Source organism: Nylanderia fulva, unplaced genomic scaffold (genome assembly GCF_048542155.1).
Source record: "Nylanderia fulva isolate GAGA-0341 unplaced genomic scaffold, ASM4854215v1 Scaffold503, whole genome shotgun sequence".
Classification (NCBI taxonomy): Eukaryota; Metazoa; Arthropoda; class Insecta; order Hymenoptera; family Formicidae; genus Nylanderia; species Nylanderia fulva.
The window spans coordinates 32,501-42,500 of NW_028190592.1; the positions used below are offsets into that span (position 1 = coordinate 32,501).

The following is a 10,000-nucleotide window of genomic DNA, read 5'->3' on the forward strand; positions in this document are numbered from 1 at the left end:
TGGGCCGCCCCTCGCCAGAGGCTAGAGCCCCCGGGGTGTGGTAGGACGTCCACATCACGCAGTTATTTAAAACACCCGCGGAGCGGGAGAACCGACGGTGTGCGACAACGAGTCAACTACGAGCTTTTTAACAGCAACAAACGACTTAAATATACGCTATTGGAGGTGGAATTAACGCGGGCTGGACACCAGACTTGCCCCTCAAGGAATGCCTCGTTAAAGGATTTTTTTTTAAAGTGTACTCATTCCGATTACGGGGCCTCGGATGAGTCCTATCTTATTTTTCGTCACTACTCCCCGTGACGGGAGTGGGTAATTTGCGACGCCTGTGCCTTCAGTTGGATGTGGTAGCCGTTTTCAGGCTCCCTATCGGATCGAACCCTGATTCACCGTTACCCGTTACAACATGGGCGCAGAACCTACCATCGGACGTTGATAAGGCAGGACATTTGAAAAGATGCGTCGCCGGATGCTAGGACCGTGCGATCAGCACAAAGTTATCGAGTCACCAAAATAAAGGTGGAAGAACGGCGAGCGCCCCGCCACCGATTGGTTTTGATCGAATAGAAAGCGTCCCTTCCATCAAGGGTCGGGGACTGGTTTGCAGTATTGCCTCTAGAATTACCACAGTTACCAACGTAAATGGTGGGTACAATCTATATGAAACCATAACTGATTTAATGAGCCATCGGGTTACCTACTCGGCATGCACTGAGGCCTGCATGGCTTATCTTTGAGAACAAGCATATGACGAATGGCAGGATCAACCGGGGAGCTTCGTGTTCGGTTACATGACGCCAAACCGGGACCCACCCAGGTAGCTAAACTCGGATCGAGACCGAAAGACTCGTGTCTAACTCTTCTTTCGCGCGCGCGCGGGTCGATCCGGAACGAAAACACCGCCCGCGCGCGCGGACACGCTCGTCGTATGTGCCATTTATTTGCCGCGTCTTGCTCAGGCCGGTCGGCGACATTTGCTGTGTTTAACGCTATTATGAAAAGCGTACGAGAGAAAGCGAAGGCGAGAGTGAGGAGTAAACCCCCGACGCCGCCGCCGTCCTCTTCTTCCTCCTCTCTCGTTCAAAAATAATCCACAAGATCAAAATACTTCGTGTTCTTATTCTCCCAAATGTTATGATGCGCGGTCTCGAGAGACCGCGCGATTCACCCTACCCTGACGCTAGATCGACGATGGCGATGCCTTAGACGTCGAGGACTGTTCTGTCTGGTTCGTACGCGTTTAACCGCACACGACCAGCAATAAGATTTCGCTACGGCGTACAAAGCGAGCGGGAAAGAAGCAACTCTTCCCGCAAAACTCGTATCCGTGGAGTAGATTGCTCGGTAAGCGCGACGATTCCGCTGCTGCGTACGAAACGAGAGGGAACCGCGCGGCCAACACACTAGAGGCGTGCGCGCCACATAAGAGCCATTCGGTATTGGCGGGACACCGACTCGTTGGCAATGCGGGTCTGTAATAAAAACATGTGCCAGTTAATTTTCCGCGCACGTTCGGCGAACGAAGAGAAGAGCCGCACGTAATCCGCGAAGAGGATATACGAGACGACGCGAGAGTCGAACGTACGTTCTCCGCGAGACACGCAACTCACAAGCATGAGAAGACTTGGGCTCATTACCTCGGGGTTCCGAAAACCAACAAAATAGAACAGGTCCTATTCCATTATTCCATGCACGCAGGTATTCAGGCGAAGGTAGCCTGCTTTAAGCACTCTAATTTGTTCAAAGTAAACGTACCGGCCCGACTCGACACTCAGTAAAGAGCACCGCGACGGGATATTAGTTGGGCCGCCCCTCGCGAGGCTAAGCCCACCGGTAGGACGTCCCACATCACGCCAGTTAAACACCGCGAGCGGTGAACCGACGGTGTGCGACACAGATTCAACTACGAGCTTTTTAACCGCAACAACTTTAATATACGCTATTGGAGCTGGAATTACCGCGGCTGCTGGCACCAGACTTGCCCTCCAATGGATCCTCGTTAAAGGATTTAAAGTGTACTCATTCCGATTACGGGGCCTCGGATGAGTCCCGTATCGTTATTTTTCGTCACTACCTCCCCGTGCCGGGAGTGGGTAATTTGCGCGCCTGCTGCCTTCCTTGGATGTGGTAGCCGTTTCTCAGGCTCCCTCTCCGGAATCGAACCCTGATTCCCCGTTACCCGTTACAACCATGGTAGGCGCAGAACCTACCATCGACAGTTGATAAGGCAGACATTTGAAAGATGCGTCGCCGGTGCTAGGACCGTGCGATCAGCACAAAGTTATTCAGAGTCACCAAAATAAACGGTGGACGAACGGCGAGCCGCCCGCCACCGATTGGTTTTGATCTAATAAAAGCGTCCCTTCCATCACTGGTCGGGACTCTGTTTTGCATGTATTAGCTCTAGAATTACCACAGTTATCCAAGTAAATGTGGGTACAATCTAATGAACCATAACTGATTTAATGAGCCATTCGCGGTTTCACCTTAATTCGGCATGCACTGAGACATGCATGGCTTAATCTTTGAGACAAGCATATGACTACTGGCAGGATCAACCAGGGAGCTTCGTGTTCGGTTACTCGCAAGGGAGTAACTCGCGAGCGAGCCCGAAAACTCGTCGCTAGCTCTTTTTCGCGCGCGCGCGCGTTCGATGCCGAAACACCGACGCGCGCGCGACACGCTCCGTATGTGCCATTTTATTTGCCGCCGGTCTTGCTCAGCCGGTCGGCGACACTCTGCTGTGTTTAACGCTATTATGTAAAGCGTACGAGAGAACGACGGAGGCGAGAGTAAACCCCCGACGCCGCCGCCTCTCCTCTTCTTCCTCCTCCTCATCTCCGTTCAAAAATCCACAAGATCAAAATACTAGTGTTCTTATTCTCCCAAATGTTATGATGCGCGGTCTCGAGAGACCGCGCGATTCACCCTGACGCTAGATCGACGATGGCGATGCTTAGACGTCGAGGACTGTTCTGTCTGGTTCGTACGCGTTTAACCGCACACGACCAGCAATAAGATTTCGCTACGGCGTACAAAGCGAGCGGGAAGAAGCAACTCTTCCCGCAAACTCGTATCCGTGGAGTAGATGCTCGGTAAGCGCGACGATTCCGCTGCTGCGTACGAAACGAGAGGGAACCGCGCGGCCAACACACTAGAGGCGTGCGCGCCACATAAGAGCCATTCGGTCTTGCGACACCGACTCGTGGCAATGCTGTGCTCGTAATAAATAAGTGTGCGTTAATTTTGCGCGCGTTCGGCGACGAACGAGAAGAGCCGCACCGTAATCCCCGGCGAAGAGGAATACGAGACGACGCGAGAGTCGAACGTACGTTCTCGCGAGACACGCAACCTCCAAGCATGAGAAGACTTGGCGGCGGCGCGTTCTGCGACGATCGTATATTATTTTATATATTCGTGGTTTCCAAAATCAAACATTTTATATAAATGTTCTCTCTCCGTGTCAGAGTCGCGACTCGACAAAATCCGTTCTCGACCCGTTCGGGCGATTCTTCGTTTGTCAACGTCGAGAGCGCGACACGTACAATATTAATCTCTCCTACCTCTTATAGTACCCAACCGACCGGCCAAGCGGTCGGCGACGGTACGGAGAGCGGTCGAAACACGCCTGAGTGGCGAGAGACTCGAGAAAGTACGTTTACGACTCGTCCGGACTCGCTCGACTCGTTCGACGCGCCGAGCGCGACGTATCTCTTATAGTACCCAACCGGCCGGCCAGGCGGTCGGCGACGCACGGTCCTACGCACGGCCGTATACGAGCGCGAGCGCCGAAAGGCGCGTTCAATCGAGACATTGTCGCGGAGAGCGAACGATCGAAAAGTCCTATTGTACGATAAAATATTATCACGATAGCCGTATGGCGAATGTCAAACAACGATAATTAGCATTAATTAAGAAGGAAACAAACGAAATGCCGGGACAATAAGGTATAAGCACCGACGGTACCTCCGGGCCGGGCGGCACCTCCGGGCCGGGCGGCACCTCCGGGTCGGGCGGCACCTCCGGGCCGGGCGACACCTCCGGGAAACAGGGCCGACCAGCGGCACCTCCGGGCCGGGCGGCACCTCCGGACCGGACGGCACCTCCGGGCCGGGCGGCACCTCCGGGCCGGGCGGCACCTCCGGACCGGACGGCACCTCCGGGACGGGCGACACCTCCGGGAACCACGGCCGACCGGCGACACCTCCGGGCCGGGCGACACCTCCGGGAACATCGGCCGACCGGCGGCACCTCCGGACCGGGCGACACCTCCGGCAACCACGGCCGACCGGCGACACCTCCGGGACGGGCGGCACCTCCGGACGACCGAATGAACTCTCGTAGTCAGACGACCGCCGGCGGTACCTCCGGAACACTTAACGACAATTTACGGCGCCGCAACGAGGAGAGCTACGTAAAAACGTTTCGGACGAAAGTTACTTACTATTCGGCGCTCGCTCGACATAAGGGCGCTGTCCGATTACTAACTCGAAACGTGTCTCTCAAACCCACGTGTCGGAGACATATATTTCGAATTATTACGGATGATACGCAACACGCAAGCTGCGGTGACCGCGATTACGGTACGGAACACTCGCCCGATGCGAAATCGCGCGCGCGGCAATCGAGACGGCTCGTTACGGGCGTGATTATACGTGCGGCACCACATAACGGCCGTCGTCAACTTAGGTGACGGACGGCACCTCCGGGACGGGCGACACCTCCGGAAACCACGGCCTACCGGCGACACCTCCGGGCCGGGCGACACCTCCGGGAACCACGGCCGACCGGCGTCACCTCCGGGCCGGGCGACACCTCCGGGTCGGGCGGCACCTCCGGGCCGGGCGACACCTCCGGGAAACAAGGCCGACCAGCGGCACCTCCGGGCCGGGCGGCACCTCCGGGCCGGGCGGCACCTCCGGGCCGGGCGGCACCTCCGGACCGGACGGCACCTCCGGGACGGGCGACACCTCCGGGAACCACGGCCGACCGGCGACACCTCCGGGCCGGGCGACACCTCCGGGAACATCGGCCGACCGGCGGCACCTCCGGACCGGGCGACACCTCCGGCAACCACGGCCGACCGGCGACACCTCCGGGACGGGCGGCACCTCCGGACGACCGAATGAACTCTCGAAGTCAGACGACCGCCGGCGGTACCTCCGGAACACTTAACGACGATTTACGGCGCCGCAACGAGGAGAGCTACGTAAAAACGTTTCGGACGAAAGTTACTTACTATTCGGCGCTCGCTCGACATAAGGGCGCTGTCCGATTACTAACTCGAAACGTGTCTCTCAAACCCACGTGTCGGAGACATATATTTCGAATTATTACGGATGATACGCAACACGCAAGCTGCGGTGACCGCGATTACGGTACGGAACACTCGCCCGATGCGAAATCGCGCGCGCGGCAACCGAGACGGCTCGTTACGGGCGTGATTATACGTGCGGCACCACATAACGGCCGGCGTCAACTTAGGGGACGGACGGCACCTCCGGGACGGGCGACACCTCCGGGAACCACGGCCGACCGGCGACACCTCCGGGCCGGGCGACACCTCCGGGAAACACGGCCGACCGGCGTCACCTCCGGGCCGGGCGACACCTCCGGCAACCACGGTCGACCGGCGACACCTCCGGGACGGGCGGCACCTCCGGACGACCGAATGAACTCTCGAAGTCAGACGACCGCCGGCGGTACCTCCGGAACACTTAACGACGATTTACGGCGCCGCAACGAGGAGAGCTACGTAAAAACGTTTCGGACGAAAGTTACTTACTATTCGGCGCTCGCTCGACATAAGGGCGCTGTCCGATTACTAACTCGAAACGTGTCTCTCAAACCCACGTGTCGGAGACATATATTTCGAATTATTACGGATGATACGCAACACGCAAGCTGCGGTGACCGCGATTACGGTACGGAACACTCGCCCGATGCGAAATCGCGCGCGCGGCAACCGAGACGGCTCGTTACGGGCGTGATTATACGTGCGGCACCACATAACGGCCGGCGTCAACTTAGGGGACGGACGGCACCTCCGGGACGGGCGACACCTCCGGGAACCACGGCCGACCGGCGACACCTCCGGGCCGGGCGACACCTCCGGGAACCACGGCCGACCGGCGTCACCTCCGGGCCGGGCGACACCTCCGGCAACCACGGCCGACCGGCGACACCTCCGGGACGGGCGGCACCTCCGGACGACCGAATGAACTCTCGAAGTCAGACGACCGCCGGCGGTACCTCCGGAACACTTAACGACGATTTACGGAGCCGCAACGAGGAGAGCTACGTAAAAACGTTTCGGACGAAAGTTACTTACTATTCGGCGCTCGCTCGACATAAGAGCGCTGTCCGATTACTAACTCGAAACGTGTCTCTCAAACCCACGTGTCGGAGACATATATTTCGAATTATTACGGATGATACGCAACACGCAAGCTGCGGTGACCGCGATTACGGTACGGAACACTCGCCCGATGCGAAATCGCGCGCGCGGCAACCGAGACGGCTCGTTACGGGCGTGATTATACGTGCGGCAACACATAACGGCCGGCGTCAACTTAGGGGACGGACGGCACCTCCGGGACGGGCGACACCTCCGGGAACCACGGCCGGCGACACCTCTCCGGGAACCACGGCCGACCGGCGACACCTCCGGGCCGGGCGACACCTCCGGCAACCACGGCCGACCGGCGACACCTCCGGGACGGGCGGCACCTCCGGACGACCGAAAGAACTCTCGAAGTCAGACGACCGCCGGCGGTACCTCCGGAACACTTAACGACGATTTACGGCGCCGCAACGAGGAGAGCTACGTAAAAACGTTTCGGACGAAAGTTACTTACTATTCGGCGCTCACTCGACATAAGGGCGCTGTCCGATTACTAACTCGAAACGTGTCTCTCAAACCCACGTGTCGGAGACATATATTTCGAATTATTACGGATGATACGCAACACGCAAGCTGCGGTGACCGCAATTACGGTACGGAACACTCGCCCGATGCGAAATCGCGCGCGCGGCAACCGAGACGGCTCGTTACGGGCGTGATTATACGTGCGGCAACACATAACGGCCGGCGTCAACTTAGGGGACGGACGGCACCTCCGGGACGGGCGACACCTCCGGGAACCACGGCCGACCGGCGACACCTCCGGGCCGGGCGACACCTCCGGGAAACACGGCCGACCGGCGTCACCTCCGGGCCGGGCGACACCTCCGTCAACCACGGTCCGACCGGCGACACCTCCGGGACGGGCGGCACCTCCGGACGACCGAATGAACTCTCGAAGTCAGACGACCGCCGGCGGTACCTCCGGAACACTTAACGACGATTTACGGCGCCGCAACGAGGAGAGCTACGTAAAAACGTTTCGGACGAAAGTTACTTACTATTCGGCGCTCGCTCGACATAAGGGCGCTGTCCGATTACTAACTCGAAACGTGTCTCTCAAACCCACGTGTCGGAGACATATATTTCGAATTATTACGGATGATACGCAACACGCAAGCTGCGGTGACCGCGATTACGGTACGGAACACTCGCCCGATGCGAAATCGCGCGCGCGGCAACCGAGACGGCTCGTTACGGGCGTGATTATACGTGCGGCACCACATAACGGCCGGCGTCAACTTAGGTGACGGACGGCACCTCCGGGACGGGCGACACCTCCGGGAACCACGGCCGACCGGCGACACCTCCGGGCCGGGCGACACCTCCGGGAACCACGGCCGACCGGCGTCACCTCCGGGCCGGGCGACACCTCCGGCAACCACGGCCGACCGGCGACACCTCCGGGACGGGCGGCACCTCCGGACGACCGAAAGAACTCTCGAAGTCATACGACCGCCGGCGGTACCTCCGGAACACTTAACGACGATTTACGGCGCCGCAACGAGGAGAGCTACGTAAAAACGTTTCGGACGAAAGTTACTTACTATTCGGCGCTCGCTCGACATAAGGGCGCTGTCCGATTACTAACTCGAAACGTGTCTCTCAAACCCACGTGTCGGAGACATATATTTCGAATTATTACGGATGATACGCAACACGCAAGCTGCGGTGACCGCGATTACGGTACGGAACACTCGCCCGATGCGAAATCGCGCGCGCGGCAACCGAGACGGCTCGTTACGGGCGTGATTATACGTGCGGCACCACATAACGGCCGGCGTCAACTTAGGGGACGGACGGCACCTCCGGGACGGGCGACACCTCCGGGAACCACGGCCGACCGGCGACACCTCCGGGCCGGGCGACACCTCCGGGAAACACGGCCGACCGGCGTCACCTCCGGGCCGGGCGACACCTCCGGCAACCACGGTCGACCGGCGACACCTCCGTGACGGGCGGCACCTCCGGACGACCGAATGAACTCTCGAAGTCAGACGACCGCCGGCGGTACCTCCGGAACACTTAACGACGATTTACGGCGCCGCAACGAGGAGAGCTACGTAAAAACGTTTCGGACGAAAGTTACTTACTATTCGGCGCTCGCTCGACATAAGGGCGCTGTCCGATTACTAACTCGAAACGTGTCTCTCAAACCCACGTGTCGGAGACATATATTTCGAATTATTACGGATGATACGCAACACGCAAGCTGCGGTGACCGCGATTACGGTACGGAACACTCGCCCGATGCGAAATCGCGCGCGCGGCAACCGAGACGGCTCGTTACGGGCGTGATTATACGTGCGGCACCACATAACGGCCGGCGTCAACTTAGGTGACGGACGGCACCTCCGGGACGGGCGACACCTCCGGGAGCCACGGCCGACCGGCGACACCTCCGGGCCGGGCGACACCTCCGGGAACCACGGCCGACCGGCGTCACCTCCGGGCCGGGCGACACCTCCGGCAACCACGGCCGACCGGCGACACCTCCGGGACGGGCGGCACCTCCGGACGACCGAATGAACTCTCGAAGTCAGACGAACGCCGGCGGTACCTCCGGAACACTTAACGACGATTTACGGCGCCGCAACGAGGAGAGCTACGTAAAAACGTTTCGGACGAAAGTTACTTACTATTCGGCGCTCGCTCGACATAAGAGCGCTGTCCGATTACTAACTCGAAACGTGTCTCTCAAACCCACGTGTCGGAGACATATATTTCGAATTATTACGGATGATACGCAACACGCAAGCTGCGGTGACCGCGATTACGGTACGGAACACTCGCCCGATGCGAAATCGCGCGCGCGGCAACCGAGACGGCTCGTTACGGGCGTGATTATACGTGCGGCACCACATAACGGCCGGCGTCAACTTAGGGCACGGACGGCACCTCCGGGACGGGCGACACCTCCGGACGACCGAATAATTTCACCAAGTCCGTCGCCCGCCGGCGGTACCTCCGGGGCACTTGACGGCGAGTAGCGCCGCTACGAGGAGATAATGCTACGATACGGAAATACGTTTCGGACATAGGTTTCGTACTTTTCGACGCTCCGCACGACCGCGCGACACGATTATTACGATATCTGCTAATTCCCGGCTACCGCTCGTCGGATGCACAATCTTCGAGATTCTACGACCGATACGTGGACGAATGCAGGCAGGATGCCGGTAAGCGAAGCCGGAGTGTTTGCACGAATAAACTTTCCGATGCGTCCTCATTTAATTAATCTCATTTAGCTCGCTCGTTAGCGGTACAAGCGAGAACTCGGGAACAGGCGCAAGTTCGCTCGCGGCGCGTTGCTCTCGCCGGCGAGCGAGAAATTTTTCCAGGCCCGATAGCGGCGTGTTGCCTTGATTAGCGGGCGATACCTCCGGCGGCACGCGCCGCCCGTAACCCAAGTACGATCGCGGCGTGTTGCTTCGTTGGCGGGCGACACCTCCGGCGGCACGCGCCGCTCGTAACCCAAGTCCGATCGCGGCGTGTTGCATTCGTTGGCGGGCGACACCTCCGGCGGCACGCGCCGCCCGTAACCCAAGTCCGATCGCGGCGTGTTGCTTTTGTTGGCGGGCGACACCTCCGGCCGCA

At 59.1% G+C, this 10,000-nt stretch overlaps 1 pseudogene; it reads right to left on the bottom strand.

Annotated features, from left to right (window-relative positions):
- Positions 1-1,594: 1,594 nt before the first annotated feature.
- LOC146721293 (small subunit ribosomal RNA) lies at positions 1,595-2,562 on the bottom strand (annotated as a pseudogene; the record flags this gene model as incomplete).
- Between the last annotated feature and the right edge of the window lie 7,438 nt (positions 2,563-10,000).